Below are 20,064 nucleotides of genomic sequence, written 5' to 3' on the forward strand. Positions count from 1 at the left end.
TCAAAACAAAAACACAAAAGTATTGCTTCTGTAGTAGATTTCCATTTGGAAATAATAAAATGTTCTTAACTGAATGTGTTAGCTTTCTAATAAAGGCTATACTTCCTTCCACCAAACACTTAGTTTACCGGCACTTGATGTTAGAAATAACTTCATAGTGAAAAATAAAATTGTACCATCGCTGGATCTCATCTTTTATTTTAAGTGGATTTCTAATGACTATGAAACATGCATGGCATTCAGGTTGGAATCTATCACTAATACTATCTTAGAATGGAAATCGAGACATAGATTTATTATGTCTAAGCCTACTTTCTTAAAATACAACATAACACACAACATAGGTTTGAAAGCAAACCCAGCATAGTAACTGTAAATTCACAGTTCATAAGTAAACTGTCCTTTACCCATCCCGAACACTCCTCTTCTACAGGCTCTTGGTGGTTTCTACAGCAATGGAAGTAGAGAGAGCTTAGTTTTCTGGAAATATGCCTATCCTTTCATTATTCTCCTACTCAAGAGTATTACATAGTTCATCTTTTTCTATAGCTTCACCTCCAAAACTTTTTATATTATGGGCCCAAGATTACTTTTCCAACTTTTAGCCCTCACTATTACCCAATTTGTATTTCTGCTCTAGTCTGTTTTCTGGATGTACCATGTCCATCGCTTCTACATCTCTATGCAAGCTGTTTGTCCCAGGACACCCTCCTTGTCTCTCTCTATCCAAGCCTCGCCTATACTTTAGGAGTCAGCACAAGGCCCCCTTTCTGTGTGCAGCCTTCCCCAGAGTCTTGAACTCAAACTGGTCTCCCCTTCTTCAGAAGCTTTTTAATCCTGGAGCATGCCACTCACTCATTTACATTAGTGACCTATACATTTTATGGTTACCGATGTTTTCACATGTGCTAGTCTTTAGACTCCAGGGAGATTCTAAATTCATTGAAGACAGGGGTATAGTTTATTATACTGGTAGGACTAGCACAGAATTTCCAAAGAATTGATAAACATAAATGTTAATTCTTATACCACATTTAAAGAGCTGAAAGATTAGAACAACCCCTTAAATTTGAGCTCATTCATGATGGCCATCATGCCAAAGAATCTGTTTTGATTCATAGTCAATTTATTCAATATAATGTGACAAGAACCATCAAATACTTCTGCCCGACTTTCCCTGCACTCTTTCCAATAATAAGCTAAATTTCCCATCAAAGTTAGCCTCACAAAAAGGAAGCGAATTTTTATTCTATACTTTGGACAGGTAGAAAAGCAGCTACAGCTTTCATTTATCCTTTTAGGTCTTTATTCATTCATTTAAGAACTATTTATTGAAAGCCTACTATATACAAAGGACAAACCTACTAAGGACCAGAAAGCTATCATTCTCTGATCCATTCCTTTCACAAATCAAATGCAAATAAATGCAAATACACCAGAGAGAAGAAACACTCTGAACCATTATTAGGTAACATCTTTACCAAGAACACCTGACCTTCTGAGTTTAAGAATATCACCTGGAGAGCAAGGGACAGAGAAAGCACTGAAGGAAGATGTGGTAAGTGCTAAAGAAAACCTCACCTATAATCTAGTCTAGGAAATGATAAAAAAAAAAAAAACACCCTTCTATAGAGGTAGGCAAGGGTATATTTAACTCTCTTCCATTTCCCTATTTTCCTAGGGCCAATCTTCAAGTTTTCTTCCAGTTTTTGAAATATATATATTTCAAATACATAAACATATTTTTTGAAGGGCTTTCTACCTGAAATAGATTACAAATGGAAAGGAAATTCCCAAAATGGCCCCAATAAAGTCAACCACGAGTGTTATCTGGTTACAAATCAAGTAATTTGAGGAGGGGGAGCTCTTAACTTTGTTATCCATAGTAGCTTACTTAAACATTTGTCCTTGTTAAACAATGCATTTTGAGACCCCAAGCAAGTTTGGCTCTTGTGTCTAACCTAAAAGGAAAAAGAATTTTTCATTTCACAAAGGAAAGGCTAAACTTTCATAAAATGCCAATACAAATTTCAGCACGTTGTTTCATTAATTGGACTAAGACAAATAATCATCAAGTCAGGGACTGTCTGAGAACCTGCTTTTCAAGATTTTCTTCCTGCTCTTTGAGAACTGAGCCATGAGGTTTTGCTGCCCTCTTGAGGAGAGTCAAGATTCCTTACATCTACTAATTGGACATTTTCTGATATTCATTATGTTTATTGAAACGGATTAAATTACTGACTATATTAATCAAGTCACAAATTAAAGTAGTAACTATTGCAATAGAAATAGTCTTCTAAATATCTCAAAGAATTTATAATCTCTACATTATTAAACTTCCAAACTAACCAATACAAGTTTTGAGGTCTACTAGTTATGGACAACTAACATGAGTCCACTTAGAGTCCCAGATTCCTTGTATAAAATGCACTGAATAAAATAATCCAAAAAGAGGAATCTTTCAAATTCATTATAAATTTTCTTTTATTTGCAGGTGAATTTAAAATTTGTGGATATTTTTTCTAGAAATATTGTCATTTCTACAATTTAAATCTTTCTCCCAACTCACAAAAGAAGCAAATCACATAATAAGTAGTTCCCAGTTTATTTATTCAACGAGATTCATTCATAACCTTCTATGAACTCTTCCTGAATTATGCTACAGGTTGGATGAGAAACTGATGAATTATTTAATTCTCTTCTGCCTGCCCTACAACATGCCCTCTGATACTTCAAGTGTGTGACAAAACGTACACACAGCATGAAAGTCAGCTATCAGGAAACTGACCTAGGTCATCCTCACTCCTTCTCCACCTGAGCAATCAAACCATGACTATGTATAAAAACTCTCTCTGCCTATACAGCTCAAAAGCTCTAAAATTTTAAACTGGAAGAATTGGGAGTCAACTTCCAAATTTTCTGCCACTATCACTACCCTCATACATGTGTTGAGTTATGGCACCGAGCAACCACTAGAGGTCGCATCAGGTGCGCTTTACTGAGGCTGCCCCTCAGCAGAACCGATGGCCTGTCCTCAGGGCTTTCCTTTCCCCCTTCTTCTACCCCACGCAGGTTCCTAGTGCCCCTCCCTTCAGTTTGGTTGCCCAAATCTCCCACTACTGCACTCTCTACCTGAGACTTCCCAGTGTCTTCAGCGGCTCTGGACTATCCTTTTTTATAATTTCTACTCCTAGAATGTCTTAATCCTGAGTCTTATAGATGGGAACCTGCTTGATAAGGTGGTATCAAATTGTATTAATTAATTCAGACTATGGGCTTAATGAGTGATAACTGGCTGATATCTTTGTCTTCTTACATAGCATTATTATTTTTTTTTAACAAACCAAATAAAGATCTTCATGGCAATATAGTAGAATAATTAAGAATGCATCTAGTTGAATTTTCAAGATGGATATGATGGTGCACTGAAAAGAAAAACAGATTTTAATTTGCTCTCGGGACTCACTAATTTCCACCCTGGACCTAGATTAAAGTAAATATGGTCTTGCTCAGCTAAAATGTCCTCAGCCTCTTCCAGTGCAGTTCCCCTGATCACAAAGCTGCAACTGTCATTTCAAGTTACAACTTCTCCCCTCTCCCAGCTCCATCAGCCTCGGAAGCCAGCATTACTAGGTAAGCAGAATAAGGTTGACTTTCTCTCTTTTCCCAGCTCACTCCTTCTCTTTCTAGGCCAGGCCTAAGTACGAGAAACTGGCAGGAAAAGGTAACTTTCTTATGTGATGGTACAATTGTGATACTGTACCACTGCCCTCTGGTCTCCAAGGCTGATTCTTCTCTAAAGGGTATTTGGGTCAGGCCCTCAGAGACTCTCTCATTGGGATACATCAACGCCCCTTCCTCCAACAGACCATATATTATTCCTCTTCCCCCAGCCCACGGGCTTCTGACTGTCCATTCCTCTCATGTTTACTTTCACCACTGACAGCAATACTTCATAGTAGAATGAAGAACAGTGTAATAAATTCCCATGAGACGACCTTTACCCAACGAGAGACAGTAGACATGAATGAGCTGGCAGATAAATTTCCCTTCCAGACCTCCTTCTGATGGACTAGTCTGTGGCCATGGAGCAGTGGCCCACTTGGCATATCGCCTTGAATTTGCCTCTTATTTGTCTTCATTCTCACTACACTGGGGTATGCCTCTTAATTAAGTAGTATCACCTCGAATTTGCCTAAGACTTTTGTTTTAATTGGACTTGGCTAGAAAACTAGAAAGTATCATATTTCATAAATTTCCCTTTATTGTAGAGTGAATCCAAACAATTTATCCAGGAAAAAAAATAGAATTTGGAGTTTGCACTGAGATAATCTGGTAAAAGACTAAAAGTCTATTACTATTCACAGCATGATTAATTTAGACAGCTGCATACCCACTGTACCAACCTAGATCAGATCAAAATCATCTCTTGCCGAGATTTGACTCATCAATTCCTAACCTGCTTCAAACCATTCTTACTGCTACGAGAACTACTGCATCCAGGTACCTAACTGCGTTTGGGACCTCTGTTAAAGAGATCACTTTCTCACCTTAAACTCCTTAGTAATGAGTTCAATATGAGTCCCTGTATGTCTCAAACTTCACAAGGCCCAAGTGCTGCTAAACATCCACCACCTCTTCCAAAGAAGGGGAGGAACAGCATGCCGACAGCACTTTCCAAAGAATTCCTGACTCTCAGTTTAGTAAATAAATAAATAAATAAATAAATAAATAAATAAAGTGAATGAATGATGAGTGAATGAATGAATGAATGAATGAATAAAAAGCTGAACACTGCATATGCTTCTCTCTCACACATGGCACAGTTCAATGAGAGACAGAGTTGAAATGAAGGCCCCATTCCATCTAGGCTTTCAGGGACCCACCTTCCTTCCATCCAGTGGCTCCTTCATCCCCCAAGGCTTACAATCCTATTCTAGATTCTCCGCTTTCCACCTGCTAAGAAGCAAAGAAAGAAAATATACAGGATAGTGCACAAGCGGTTCAGAGGCCCTGCCTATAAGCAGCACACATCACTTCTGCCAAACAGCCCTTGTGATGGTTAATTGTGTGTGTCAACCTGGAGGGTGTTTTGGCTGAGATTGATGTTTAAACCCATGAACTCTGAGAAAAGCAGATTCCTCTCCAAAATGCAAGTGGGCCTCAATCAGTTGAAGGCATGAATAGAATAAAAAGAGCAGCCTCCCTGAGTGAGAGAGAATTCTCCAGCGGACTACCTTTGGACTTCATCTATACCACTGGGTCTACAGCCTGCAAGCCCTCATTGCAGATTTTGGACACAACGGCCTCTGTAATCTTGTCAGCCGACTCCTCATAATAAATCATATATATCCTGATGGTTCTGTTTCTCTGGAGAACCTTGACTAATACATCCTCTTGCCAAAACTCAGGCATATGAGTCCTAACTGCAAGGGAGCTTGGAAATGTGGCTAATATGCCCTGGAAAAAGAGATGAGAAATGAACAGTGAGCACCAGCCATTTCTGAAGCAAATACCTGATCATTTAACTTCTCTGTGTTAAATCCGTCAGAGACTTCCCATTGCCCTTGGAACAATGTCCAAACCCATGATCAAGTCATAGGTTCTCCAAATTCTTACATTTATCTACATCTGCAACTGAGTTTCTAATCACCTCCCACTAGCAGTATACACTGTTTAATTTCTCCTGATGTGTCTCACAATCTACTGACTCCAGGTCTTCCTATACACTGTTAATAAAAGCTACCACTTGTTGAGCACTTATTGTCTGCCAAGCACTATCTATCCCAAAACACTCGAGTGTATTTTTCATTTAATTCTTACAACAACCCTGTGAGATAGTTATTATGACTATTTTACAGATAGAAAAATTGTAGCACAGAGAATTTCGGTAATTCATCCAAGGTCAGACAACAAATAAACAGTAAAAAAAGAATTTAAATTCTTCATCTAACTTGAAAATCCCCTTCACCTCTTTACCATACTCCACCATCAGCCCCTTAATCTACCTAACAACTTATCATCTTTAGGATATCAATTTAAACCTCATTTCTTTCAGGAGCCATTTATGACCCCACAGACTTCACCAGGTCTACCCGCTAAAGCTTTTGTGGTACGTTTCATCTCCCCTGTCATAGCACATTTATTGTAACTACTTGTCTAATTGTAAATCATCTCACTTAGAATTTAAGTTCAGGGATGGAATAAGTACATACACACACACACACACACACACACACACGCACACACACGAGACAAAAAATATTTTATTTATAATTGTAAAAAAAAAAAAAAAGATGAATATGTACTAAATATCTCTCATTTACCCCTCCAAATCCACTCTTTATCTTTACTCAGTTCAGGCTGTTATAGTGAAGCACCATAGACTGGTGGCTTATAAACAATAGAAATTTATTTCTCAGTTTTGAAGACTGGAAGTCTGAGATCATGGTGGCAGCCTGGTCAGGTTCTAGTGAAAGCACTCTTCTAGGATGCAGACTGGTGACTTCTCATTATGCTCGCATGGTAGAAACAGGCAAGAGAGTCTACGGCTATGCCATCCTGAACAAGCCCAATCCCGTCTGATCTCAGAAGCTAAGCAGGATCGGGCTTGGTTAGTACTTGGATGGGAGACTAAATAAATAAGTAAGTAAGTAAGTAAGTAAGTAAGTAAGTAAGTAAGTAAGTAAGTAAATAAATAAATAAATAAATAATAAGGGATTGTAAGCTGACAAGGTTCTTGCAATCTGTGAGGTCAACCAAGGGTTGCTTCATCTAAAAAGAAAAAAAGAAAGAAAAGAAAAAAAAAAACAGGCAAGAGAACTTTCTGGGGTTCCTTCTATAAAGGCACTTACCCCTTTAAAACCTACTCTCATGACCTACCTACCTCCCAAAGGCCCCACCCCCTAACACCATCACATTGGGGGGTGGGATTTCAACATGTTCGCTGGGTGGGCATAAATATTCACTCCATTACACCCTTTTCTACTGTGTGCCTAAGAAGGCTGACATTTGCAGGCCATATCAATGACCTCCCTTGCTCTCTGGCTCCTGTTGGATTCACCCAATGGGAGGGCACCGACAGGGAACCAGATGACAAGAGCAAGGTCTGGTTATCTCCTCCTTGGGTTTTCTCTGTCCTTTTACAGATGGCCACAGCTCTTGTAGGGTAGTCCTCTCCTGTAAGTGTCTGGTAGCCATTCCTTCAACAGTCTCACTATTCTCTGCTGTCACCAATATTTCACTGTCCCTTGTTGAGTTTTCTTAAGCCTTTCTCACACCTCTGAAAACAGTCTCTTTATTAAACTCTCTTCCATCATTCTGTTTGAGTAGTTGTTATTCTTTCTTGCCAAGGCTCTAATACACATAGTAGAAAACTTAATAAGAAATGTGTAAAATTTGTATGAAGAAACTCTAAAACACTATTAATGGACACAAAAATAGGTATGAAAAATGGAAAAGCATATCTTATTCTTGAATAGGAAGAATCAACACAAGAAAGGTGCAAATCTCCATTAATTAATCCATAATTTTATGTTGATTCTAGTAAAAATACTAGCAATACTTTTAACTAAAGAAGCTAATCTTAAGGTTTATATTAAAATATGACAAGCAAAAATAAACAGAAAAATTCTGATAACAAGGAAGAACTAGCCATACTGATTATAAAATATATTAGAAAGCTATAATATTAAGAATAGCACAGTACCTGCTCAAGAATTGATAAAAAATTCATTGGGATAAAATAGAAAGTCCAAACATAGACCTAAGTATATAATTTAGTATGTCATAAAAGGGTTATTTCAAATCAGTTAGAAAAGATGAATTATTCAACAAATGATTTGGAGACAATCCAGATATTAACTGGAAAAAAAGTAAGCTTTCTTTTCTTTTTTTATTTTTATTTTGTTTTTTTGTAGATATATTGAGGCATAATTGATAGACAAAAAACTATACATATTTAATATAATTTCATGAGTTAGGATATATGTATACACCTGTAGTATCATCATAATCAAGGTAATAAACATATCCATCACCTACAAAAGTTTCTTTGTGTCTGTTTTTTTCATTTTTTGTTGTTTATGTTTTCATTTCAGGGTGAGGAAGGGGTTGCAGGACACTTAATACGAGATCTGCCCTCTTAATAAATATTTTAAGTACACAATACTATATTGTTAATTACAGGTGCTATGTTACACAGCAGATCTCTAGAACTTATTCATCTTGTAAAACTGTAATTTTATACCCAGTAAACAACAACTACTCCCTTCCCCTCCCTCTGTCTTCTGGCAACTACCATTCTATTTTTCTGCCTCTATAAGTGTGACTATTTTAGATACCTCATAGAAATGGAATCATACAATATTTGTCTGTCTATGATTGGCTTATTTCACTTATGTGTTCCAGATCCATCCATGCTGTTGCAAATGACTGGATTTTGTTCTTTTTTAAGGCTGAATGTTACTTCAATGTACGTATATACCACATTTTCTTTATCCATTCGTTTGTAATGAACATTTGGGCTGTTTCCATGCATTAGTTGTTGTGAATAGCTACAATGAACATGGGAGTGCTAATATCCCTTTGAGATTCTGATTTCAATTCTTTTGGATGCATACCCAAAAGTGGGATTGCTGAATCACATGATAGTTCTATTTTTAATTTTTAAGGAAACTCTGTACTGTTTTCCTTTTCTCAATCTCAGTTAATTTGAACTCCCTTGTCTCTTTTTCCTGAGGCTGTGTTTAAATTCTGTGGTTATTTGTAGTACCTAGGCAACAAAAGTTCTGTGTGTCATCTAGTTCTGTGTGTCATCTGAGCCTAGGGGCATACACTAGCATATCCACTGCCTCCTTCTGGTCATTGGTGCAGGCAGAGCATATGGGGACAGGCTTTATCCCTGGTGCATGGCCCCTTCAGGTCCAACACAATCTCTGCTGCTTCTGGGAGACGTCTGAGGGTTAAGACATATTCTACATCTGTACCATGCTGGGGTACAAGACAGTTGTGTGACTGTCTAAGGTGCCACAACTCTAGTCATGACAAGCAGTCATTTTCTCCAAAAACAGCACTTCAAAAAAATGGTTGTACTAAGTGTTCTTAGTCATCCTATATACGTATACCATTAAAGATTACAGTATTACTAGGTTCCAGGTTTCTAGAGATCAAAGATGGGCAACAGCATGTATATAAGTCAGGATCCAACCAGGAAACAGAAACAGATGGGACCTTACAATCTCCCCAGTGCTCTTAATCACAGATTCCACAAATTCATTTGAAATATTGCTATTTGCCTGGAGAAACTCTACCCTCCTCCTATACCCAGCTCTGCATTTTTATTGTCTGGGGTCTTAGCATTTTGGAAAAGAAAAGTCAGGGAAAGAATGGAAACCAATTTTATTTCACCAAACCTATACCTTCCACATCCTATCCAGCAATAAGCACAGAATAACAAGGCTGTTTGAACAGAGGAAAGTGAAAAGGAGTGAAGGCAAAAATGGGGGTGGGAGGGAGGGTTTGGATTTCAAAGATCTATACAGTGCCATATTTATCATATAAAAAGATCCTTTAAACAGACATTGTATGCCACAAAGAAAACAACTAGAGAATCAACTGATCTGCTTGACAATAATAATAATACATAAGCACACCTAAGAATGAAAGAGAGAAAACAAAACAAGTAAATTCTTTGGGCTTTCCTGGGAAATTCATCTGGATGACTTTTACTATAAACTTCTATTTCCAATTGTATATACTGAAGTACTTTATTGAATCTACAGCAATAACCATTCTCGATTAACACCCTCCCTTTTATTTTCCTCTTAAAAAGAAGCTCTCCTCCCCATCTATGTTCTTCACTTCGAAGTGCTACCACTGGGATCTTAATTCAATCAATGACCCTCCCAGCATCTCCACTGGCTCCTTCTTCTGTTATACCAACATGCTAGGGCCTCTTGACTTGTATGTACCTTCAGCCCATCCCATGTATATATTCCAGATTCATCTTCCTGCCTTATAAAAACCTGCAGCCTTGCTCCAGCCCTAAGGCCATCTTAAACCTCAGTTTCTTCATTTGTAAGTAGACATTTTAATAGTCTATCTCTTAGGGGATTATCATATTAAAACAGATAATACATGTGATGCAATTTCCTTTTTGACTATAAAATATAACATGTACCTCTCGCTCTTGAATTCAAGCTCTCCAAATTACGGCACTTTGAGAGAATGGCCATGCTAAGTGGTCTTAGTGGTTCTATCCATGTATGTCACTCGTGATTCAAGTATTACTAGGTTCCAAGGCTTGTAAAGGTCAAAGGCAGGCAGTATAGTATGGAAGTCCAGATCTAACCAAGAATCAGAAACCACTCTGAACATTTAGGTCAGAAAGAATTTTGTGCAGGAAGTTGACAATACAAGTGAGGCAAGGGCTGAGAAGCCAAATAAGGTTGGTGAGGCAACCCGACTGACACCAACAGGCTTGAGGAACAAGACAGGAGACGATGTTACGGAAGCTCCAGGCCTGGGTCACCCCGGAGAACCTAGAACCAAGGTGAGCTTCATCACAGACAGCAGGAGCCACAGAGGAGATGCAACCATACCCAGAAATGCCACTTGGGGCAGAGATCGAGGGAAAATGCCCCAGTTCCCAGTGTACTTCTCATTCCCGCAGACCCCGCTTTGCTTTCCTTCTGCAGCCTCATTCTTGCCCTGTGGTCCTGACACCTAGCCTTCTTCCCCGTTCTGAACTTGGCTCGGGTGGCCTTCACATCCCTGCATCTCCAGATCCTAGCCCATCCTCACTACGTAAGCAGCCCAGCTCCCAAGACCTTGCTTGAGTGGGATTTCTGTCACTTGCAAATGAAAGAGTCCTGATCTAATTCACAAATATCAACTTGGTCTGTCATTTGCTCTGGAAATCTTCCACTTTGCGCCTAAGAATAATCTTTTTTTTAATGCATTTTCTGACTTTCCACTCATTTTCATCACCAGCCGTATCTGTTGACATTTTGGAGTTGTTTTTCATAAAGAAACATAGTTTTAATACTTTATCAGCCATTGTGTTCATAAGAACAAGTAGGAATAATAAAACCCCCGTAAACTAGAAAAGCTACACAATCTTCCAGGCTTAAGAAAAAAGAAAAACACATTTTTAAGCTAGGGGAAGGTACATCAGTGGAAAGCCTGGTGAGGCATCAGGACACCTGATTTGGCAGTTCAACACAATAAGTATATACACAGGCTTTGGAGCCAAGGTGACATCTGACAGCCCTGTGACCATCTTAAGCCTCAATTTCTTCATTTGTAAATGGACATTTTAATAGTCCATCTCTTATGGAGTTATCATATTAAAACAGATAATGCATGTAATGCAATTTCCAAAGTTCCTGGCACATAGTTAAACTGATAAAACACTAGCTATTTTTTCAATTGCTATTAGAAGTGGCAGAGGGTGAGAACAGATGGAAGACAGAACCTGGCATTACCTAAGACATTAGAAAATAAGTGAAGCGTGAATTTATGGAATTGTTGGTCAAAACATATGCCTGTCATTTTTAGCAAATTAATAAAGGATTCTCCCTGTAGCCACTTCAGTGCCTGAGGCAAAAGGAAAACTTGGTAAACCTAATCTTGTACTCACTTCAAATTCAGATATTTTGTTCATCATGCACTTTTACATTGAGTTTCCAAATATTGCATGAAATATTTTTCTTGATTACTGAGTTTTTTGGCACCCCATTAAATTTTTTACACCCAAAGTGGGGGCTTCACCATGCATTGCCCTAATTCCAAGCCTTCTGGGATCAAGTTTAGGATTCAGAAACTTATACAGTTGTGCCAAGATATTAATCAGGATAGAGAGAGTGGGTTGTCAACGCCAGCATTCTTTGAGATACATATTGCTTACCTGGTTGCATGTTGCAACCTGATCCACCTAGATTGCTGGCAGGTCATCAACTGACCTCTGCTCTGAGACCATTTAAACTTGGTCCACACTCAATCACTTCCATGCCCTCTCCAAGATGTTCAGAAAGCACTGATCTGTAATCCCATGTCTCTCTGGGGCTGCGGGTCAATTATTAGGATTCTCACAGATACTTTACCACTTCTGGCCTGCTCTGGGATGCATGGAAATTGTTCTACTCCTTCCCACGGCATGAAGAGGCGGGAACCGTGAGAAGCTGACTAAGGCCCATCCCCTGTCTGCACCACACCACAAACTTTACACTTGATGTGAAATTTCAGAAGATGTCTGGTCCTTCGCAGTCCATCTAGTTTCCCAGGCCCCTTCTGGGAATGGAGGCACAGGTCTAGTGGGCGCTGATAAATATTTAACAACCAGCTCTTCTGGGTGGATTGGAAGAGCATTTGCTGATTTCCAGAGGGTAACACTCTCACTCACCACAGCTGATTTCCAATTACCAAAGTGATACCAACACACTCACAAAACTCCTAAACATCTAACAATTGGCTCTTGAAAGCTGGGACAAGGCAGGTCCAGCACACTGCGGCACAGATTCCCTCGATTTCAGAGCCCCCAAGCCTATCCAAGGTCTCTGTCACCCTAGGATGGCAGTCAAGGAAGGCCAAAAAGCAGTGTCGGCCTCTAGTTTTCAGTGACAGCCTCACATCCAGACTCTTGTTCACCTTCTCACTTTCTTCCTTCTGGGCTGAGAGAGTCAGGAACAGAAAAGCAATGCTTTATCTAATTTTTCAAATCCACTGTTCAGGACAAACTCCTGGATACAGAGATAGATTAGCCAAGCATTTAACTCTTTTCATCATCTGACTTATCTGTGTTGTCCCTTCCCGAAGGCAATGAATGCATAACTTTTCAAATGGAAGAACCAGTTCAGGAGATCTGAAAGGAAAAAAGCATCAGTTCATATCTCGATATATATTATTCCACCACCTAATCAAAACAATCTCCAAAAGATAAGTGAAATTATGATCTCTTATTTAACAATTTATAATTTATCTGCTCAAAACAGATTTATTGCAGCTATGACATGCTCATCAAATTTCAGGGTCTGTGCTAGGTACTAGATATATAAAGATGAGTAAGGCCACCTAATCTTGAGTTCACAAATCTCACAGATATATTCTCTAATTAGAGTATTAGTTAAAAATATATATATACTTATATGTAATTATTATAAACCATAAGTGTGTAAACATACCACGTATATAGTATATATATATACACACACTACACATATATACATATATAGTGTATAGAGTATATAACCTTAGGTGTTAACACTTAAAAAAAAAAGTGATTTATCATAAAAAAATCACCTTTAGAGGAGCAGGGGGCAGTTTTGTGTAAGGAAGAGGCTTCTAGCCATGCTCTGTTTCTTGATACAGGTGGTAATTACATTGGGGTTCACTTAACTGGTCATTATACATCTATAGTTTCATGTCCTTTTTATTTTATTTATTATTTATATTTTATTATTTTTAAAAAATAAAGCCTGCCTAAGTGATTTTGCCATGTGACTATGTCAAGAATTTTTTCTTTTTATATCATATATTTTTCAGTCCTAAGAACAATCTTATTCTAGGTTTCTGGCAAGTTGAGAGTTTTTAATATTTTCAAGGGCAGCTGTTGAGAAACAATATTTCGCATTTCTTCTTAACAACGATATACATGCAGCCTTGGTTTTCTTTTCTAAATAGCAATAGATATAGATATATTTTATCCTTCTTACCAAGTGGATATTAAATTACACTGAGATCAGCGTTCACTGTGGCCCAATCTTTCCCATTGGTCTAGGATTGGGGCTGGGGGTCTCCATGCATACCTATGAATAAAGGAAGCTTGGACCAGCAAGAATAGGCAATGACCCCAAGAATCAGGGCATAAGGCAAGGACATTCCCATAAACGAAAAGGGATGTAACAAAAGGGAATCTGCAAAAACTCTTAGTCCTTAGATCAGAGACCAGTGCCTAGATGTTCAAAAGGCTCATGTCAGACTCCTGACTCAGCTCCTTACTAATCATACGACCTGAAGCAACTCACTCCACCTCTGAGCCTGCTTCCTTGTCTGTGAAAAGGCAGAATAATAATAGTAACTTCTTTGGGGGGTTTTATAGGACTATAATAATGTATGTTGAGTGCTTGGTAAATGTAAGGGTACATTATCACAGTAATATGTTCATTTTAAGAGAATTTCACACTAAAACAATTGAGGTGTTTTCTAGATTTATTTTGTTCGTGTTTTATTTGCAAACTCCCCAGAAGTTAGCAATGTATTTATTATTCAGGGAGATGCTTTAGGTTGGCGTTTTATTTGGAAACTCCCCAGAAGTTAGCAATGTATTTATTACTCAGGGAGATGATTTAGGTTGTCTAACAGCTGGTGCTAAAAGAAACAATTATAATCAATTTACAGATCCCATCTAGCACAGACATTATGCAATATCCATTTGTCATTAAAAATAACTGAATATAAAAATATATTTTCAAGTTGCTTTGAGTGCGAATTCTAACATACATTTCTAAAAACCCACAGAAATACTTAAAGTCACATTTGTGGAAGACATAAGGGAAGTTTTATATTCCACTGTTCTGCCTTTGCTTTCAAGTCTCAGGTATTCGGCGAGGCTGTTTGGGTGACCTCTCATGAAAAGCTCCACACTTTACAGGACAGCAGAGAGGTCTCAGATTAATCAACTAAGTGCCAGGAGCTTGGTTTCAGAAACATTTCAGTCCTTGAGACAGACTAACTTCACTGTAACCCTCAATAGTTAGTGTGCCCATACTCCATGGATTTTGCTACCTAATTTTCAAAAAAATGGCTGAAAGAAAATTTTAAAACTCCAGGCAACTTGTCCCTGACTTATACAGTCTCACCTAGGAACACAACTGGGGCAGGTACTAACGCAATCATTCTATCTCCCTCCCTACGGCCACCTTTTCTGCCCTCCACCCACCACACTGACACTACTCCCATCCAGCGCCCAAGTATTTGTTCCAGGGATTTCTTCAAATCCCAAATCCTTACATAATATTTGAAATTTCATGTGATTCCAATGCAGGAAAGGGGCAGGAATCCCCCAGTCATTACCTCCACGGTCTGATGACCTCCTCCTCTTCCCCTTTATAACTTTAGTAATAAAAAAAAATAACCCCACACCCAATCTTAAAAATCCCCTTCATTAATCAATCAATTAATCAATGAACAACTACTACTTCATTATGTCACTACTGTCCTCTTGTGGCTTCTATCAGCATCTATGAAACGGTGGCAGGCTAATTTATTAGCTTGCAAATAGTATAGAATCTCTGATCCTTCCCCGTTTTTGACAGACTGAGTGTCAAGTGTTGGGCTAGGTGCTGGGATGATGAGGTGGACAAGGAAGACAAGACCCTGCCCTGTGACACTCAAAATACCTTTTGGAATTATAAACAAATATCGTCAACATTAAAGAAGAAACGTTAAACAATTATATTGGCATAAGGATTAAGAAGGAATCAAACAGTGTTGCGATGGAATAATGAGAAGTCTTCTTCACACAGGTCGTTGGGAAAGTTCTTTCTGGTGGGTAGTTGAGCAGAAAGAACTTCCCCCAACGACCTGTGTGAAGCAGACTTCTCTCTAGACCTTCTCAGGGCAGGATCTTGTCTGCCTTGTCTACCTCATCATCCTAGCACCTAGCCCAACACTTGACACTCAATCTGTCAAAAACGGGGAAGGATCAGAGATTCTATACTATTTGCAAGCTAATAAATTAGCCTGCCACAGTTTCATAGATGCTGATAGAAGCCACAAGACTGTGGACCAGAGATGTATAGTTTATTAATCGCAACAATAGCAGTAGTCACAGTATTGGCATTTTTGCACCAGGTCCCTGAGCCCCAAGTCCTACAGGGTAACACCAAAAGGACCAGATGACACCTGCACACATGGTGGGTTGTAATAAAAAAGAGGTTCCTTAAGTATAGAGAATCCAAAATGTTACAATGGGCAGTAAGTATTCCTGCTCTTCACTCCAGAGGGAGACACGATCTCTATCTTCCAAGGTCATTCAATATATGAACACCGTGAAAGGACATTCTGGGACAAAGGCAGTCAGTGCCTCTCTTGCAAGATGTGCAGAAACACAACAGAGCCTGGAAAACTGCCGACGAGTAGAGAATCGAAAAATATTTGTTGATTGAATGAATAATGAATCAGAGGTAGAATTAAAAATATAAAATAAAGGAAAAAGTAAAGTACAATAAAATAATAAAATAAAATAGGAAACCTCTTTTTTTCTCAAAGACACCTCTTTACCTAATGGTATGCCGGCAAAATGTTTAACAACTAACTCTTGGAGGGAAAGGAAGGCCTTGATTTGTAGCATTTTTCAATTTCCTTGGCAAAAACGTTCCCGCCATGACCAACTACCAGCTGCTGATATCACTGAATGTAGAGCTGGTGAGGGTAACACACCATTATATAGTATTTCCACTGCACAAATAGCAAACACCTCAATGGGTGATTTTACTACTATTAATATGGTAAAAATGCAGTAAAATAACTAGGAAGCGATGAGTTTGAGTGTATTCTCCTAGTTTTAAAAACAATTGTAAGTTTATATGGTTTAATTTTTAATAATGTCTTTGTTTAACAACTGACTCACAAATTCTTGAAAATTTAACAATAGACTCTTATGACTGGATACAAGCCAGCTCTGACAGACCACGGCTCTTACCATTGTCCTTTACTATCCCCTCCTTGTCTTTGGCGCCATTCTTGTTCCTCCAGCCTCATTCCTAGATCTTCTATTTCTCTCAAACTTGGCTCCTCATCCTGCGTCTCAAGGCTGAGCTCGGCCTCCCTTCTTTTCACCACTCCCACCCACCTGGTCCCATTCCTGAAAGCCTTCAGGTCTGTACTTCACCACCCCCACCCCTCTCCCACCCCCACACACACAACACACACACATACACGTCCCGCCCACAGAATCACCCTGAAGAAGAATCCGGGAAATTCCACTTAGCCTTCCTCAGTAATTGAGGCCACAGCAGGGGAGAGGGGCATGCATTCCCAACGCATTTTCTCATGGAAACATCGGCACAACTTTTTGTTAGGCTCTATTACTTTGGGTGCCATATTTTAAGTACATCATGTATTATAATAGGGATTTATAAACAAATCTGAGGTGCTGATCTCTCTTCTTGTATAAAAAATGCATTGGGTTTTCCAAATTTGGAAAGAAACTTTGAGAACATACTCAAATAGAAGACTACTTGATATGTATTTATATACATTTTATTTATTTAACTATGTCCACCAGAGGGCAGCAAAAAAAAACTGTATGTAAAAATATTTACTCAATACTGAAATTAAGAGCAAACCTGTATTACTACTTGCTGATAAACAGGAAACTGTTAGAGTCCTGGAGAGCAATGTGACTTCAAGTTTATGTGACCAAAAAAAAAAAAAAAAAAAAAAACACCGAGGAGATTTTCTTAAAACTAAAGGAAAAAAAGCATGAATGCATGAATGTTCCTATTTCTTTTTTGAGAGTTTCAATATTATGGAGAAACATCATTTCATTTTTTTTAACTTCAAAGCCTCAATATTAACTTTCATGGTAGTTTAATTGATCCTTTTAACATATATTATTTGAAAATTTTTTATGTTCAAAACATTGTGCTAGCAATTACTACTTCTGAAGCATAACTTGAGAAATACAGAAATGACAGCCTATCTTTATCAGGGTTCTCCAGAGAAACAGGCCAACGGGAGATATATATGTATAAAGAGATCTATTTTAAAAAATTGGCTCGTGTAATTACAGAGGATGGCAAGTCGGGAACCTGTAGGGCAGGTCGGCGAGCTGGAAATTCAGGCAGGAGTTAACGCTGTGGTCTTCAGACACAATTTCTTCTCTAGGAGACCTTAGCTTCTGCTCTAATGGCCTTCACCTGACTATACGAGCCCTGCCCACATGATTGAGGTTAACGTCCTTTACGTAAAGTCAGCCGATGGTAGATGTTCACCATATCTACATGAAGAGGCTTCACAGCAACGCCTAGATTAGATTTTAATGAAGTCCTGGGTACTACAGACTAGCCAAGTTGACGAATAAAATTAACCATCACATGGTTCCAAAAATGTTTCCCCTCTCCAGGCGCCTTGTCCCAGAAATGTCACCCTTGGGAAACCATGCTTTGAGTCATGGATTACTCCTCCCAGATACCATCTTTTAAAACACATACATCCCTGTTAATAGACCTAGTGAGACACTAATATTTGCCTGCCAGCTTATCACATACACTGCACCAGACAGAAGAGAGTCTGTGGAGTCCTGAAAGCAGAGTAGCAGGAGGTTCTGAATGCTAAAAGGGAAGCTGTGACTTATCATCCACAACCAGCAATTTCCTAATTTTACATGCAATTTCCCCTCTCCGATGGTGTTTGTATTTTTGGTGTGTTGTGAGAAACTATATTGTTGTTTTTAGAAACTAAATCTAACTTGTAACTCGGCAACTAAGCAATGACAGCATGATGCCTCTCTAACTCCTGTTCTGTGTGCTCTGCAAAGTTTCAGTTTAAAATGCTTTTCTTGTTGTTCTTCAATCAAGAGTCCTCAAAAGAATGCATGACCTAACTCTGATAATGAGGAAACATGAGACAATCCCCAAATGAGAAATGTTCTACTAAAAATGGGGGAGTGTGTTCTTTAAAAATGTCAATATCGTAGAAGACAAAAAATAAAGGCAAAGAGGAATATAGACAGTGGATTGGATAGAGATGAGGGTTTGGGCTTTTTCTTTCGTTGGTTTGGTTTTTGTTTCATTTTGTCTTGGGTTTTTGTTTTGTTTAGTTTTGAGTTTGATAAATGCTGTGATTGTGTATGGAAGAGTGTCCTTACTGTTCGGGGTAGACTGAGTTCAGAAAAATATATAAAGAATACGTATATATGAGAAGAAAGAGCAAGAGATGGAGCAAGTGGAACAAAATGCACATGAACCAGGGTGAGGAACATACAGGTGTTCTTTGTGCTGTTCTCACAACTTTTCTTGTCTTGAAATTGTTTCCAAATAAAATTTTTTTTTAAAGTTTACTAGAATTAGCTATGCTCCATTGTAAGAAGTTCCTTCATATGCTTTAAATTAATAGTGATACTGCTTTGGGAAATCAACTCATCAGGATTCTAGCTCACATCATATCACATCACAGTCCAATTGAGTGGCAATGTGAAAAAAAGGCTCTGTCCTATGCCCACAACTTTGGGACCAGGGTCCTTGCCACCAAAGAGGCCTCATCTTCCTTTGGATCCCTAGAGTCCTCTCCAACCAGCCAGGGAATAAAAGAGATTTGCAAATGGGAGGTTCTCTATGTGCCAGTCTGGAAATGGTTCCATCATTCCCACTCACGGGCCATTGCTCAGAATCCTCATATGGCTACTTCTACCTGCAAGAGAGCCTAGAAAATGTCATCTACCTGAGGGCTCAGGAAGAAGATAATACAGAGGGTGGGGAGCACTAGCATCTGCCACGATTAGTATTTTATTTTACAGAGATTCGGGAATACTTAACTAAAAAACAGAGAGAAGAAATAACTTCTCCTGAGTCAAGCAAACACAGAAAATTATACATGTAAACCGTGAGATCAAATACTGTGTTTCTCTCTCAAACCCTTTCTCTTCATGGAGGACAAATAGTCAAGATGGTGGAGTTGAAACTAGAAGGAACTTAGTATCAGAAACTGGTTTTTAAGAAAGCAGCCACAGAAGTCATTCTATATGTGGGCACCACAGTATTAACAAAAACACAGAGCCACTGATGCCTGCAAAACTTAGGTTCAAGCTCAGGGATGATGCACGCACCTGGGATAAGTTTGTTAGGGCTGTGGACTTGCTCCTCCCGTCTGCCTATCTAGTCCTCTCTTTCCCATCCTTCTCTTTGTAGGTACATCTCAAATTACGTCTCTTTCATGAAACCTCTTTGCTCCAAATCACATTAATTTCTTTCTGTTTGTCTCTTATTGCCTCTATAGCTAAAATGAAATGTTTTAGACTGTGAAAACTCTTTTGTGTGTAATTACTGAAGGTTCAGGAATATG

The 20,064-nt window shown here is 38.7% G+C and overlaps 1 protein-coding gene across 14 annotated transcripts in view; it reads right to left on the reverse strand.

Annotated features, from left to right (window-relative positions):
- The window catches only part of CHODL (chondrolectin), a 315,491-nt gene that overhangs the window by 256,998 nt on the left and 38,429 nt on the right, over positions 1 to 20,064 (reverse strand). Inside the window, exons 1-2 of one of the 14 annotated variants that reach the window (XM_023529533.1) lie at positions 16,703 to 16,914; positions 12,714 to 12,862 (exon numbers count right to left, since the gene is read on the reverse strand). The exons of 10 other annotated variants lie outside the window; for them this stretch is intronic. The gene's annotated coding sequence lies outside the window, so the exon portion shown is untranslated. Of the gene's footprint in view, positions 1 to 12,713; positions 12,863 to 16,702; positions 16,916 to 20,064 lie in introns of those variants that run through there. 3 more of the 14 variants (XM_023529530.1, XM_023529535.1, XM_023529529.1) reach the window with 3 other exon arrangements.

The sequence above is a fragment of the Pteropus vampyrus genome, unplaced genomic scaffold (genome assembly GCF_000151845.1).
Source record: "Pteropus vampyrus isolate Shadow unplaced genomic scaffold, Pvam_2.0 Scaffold38, whole genome shotgun sequence".
In the NCBI taxonomy this organism is placed as follows: Eukaryota; Metazoa; Chordata; class Mammalia; order Chiroptera; family Pteropodidae; genus Pteropus; species Pteropus vampyrus.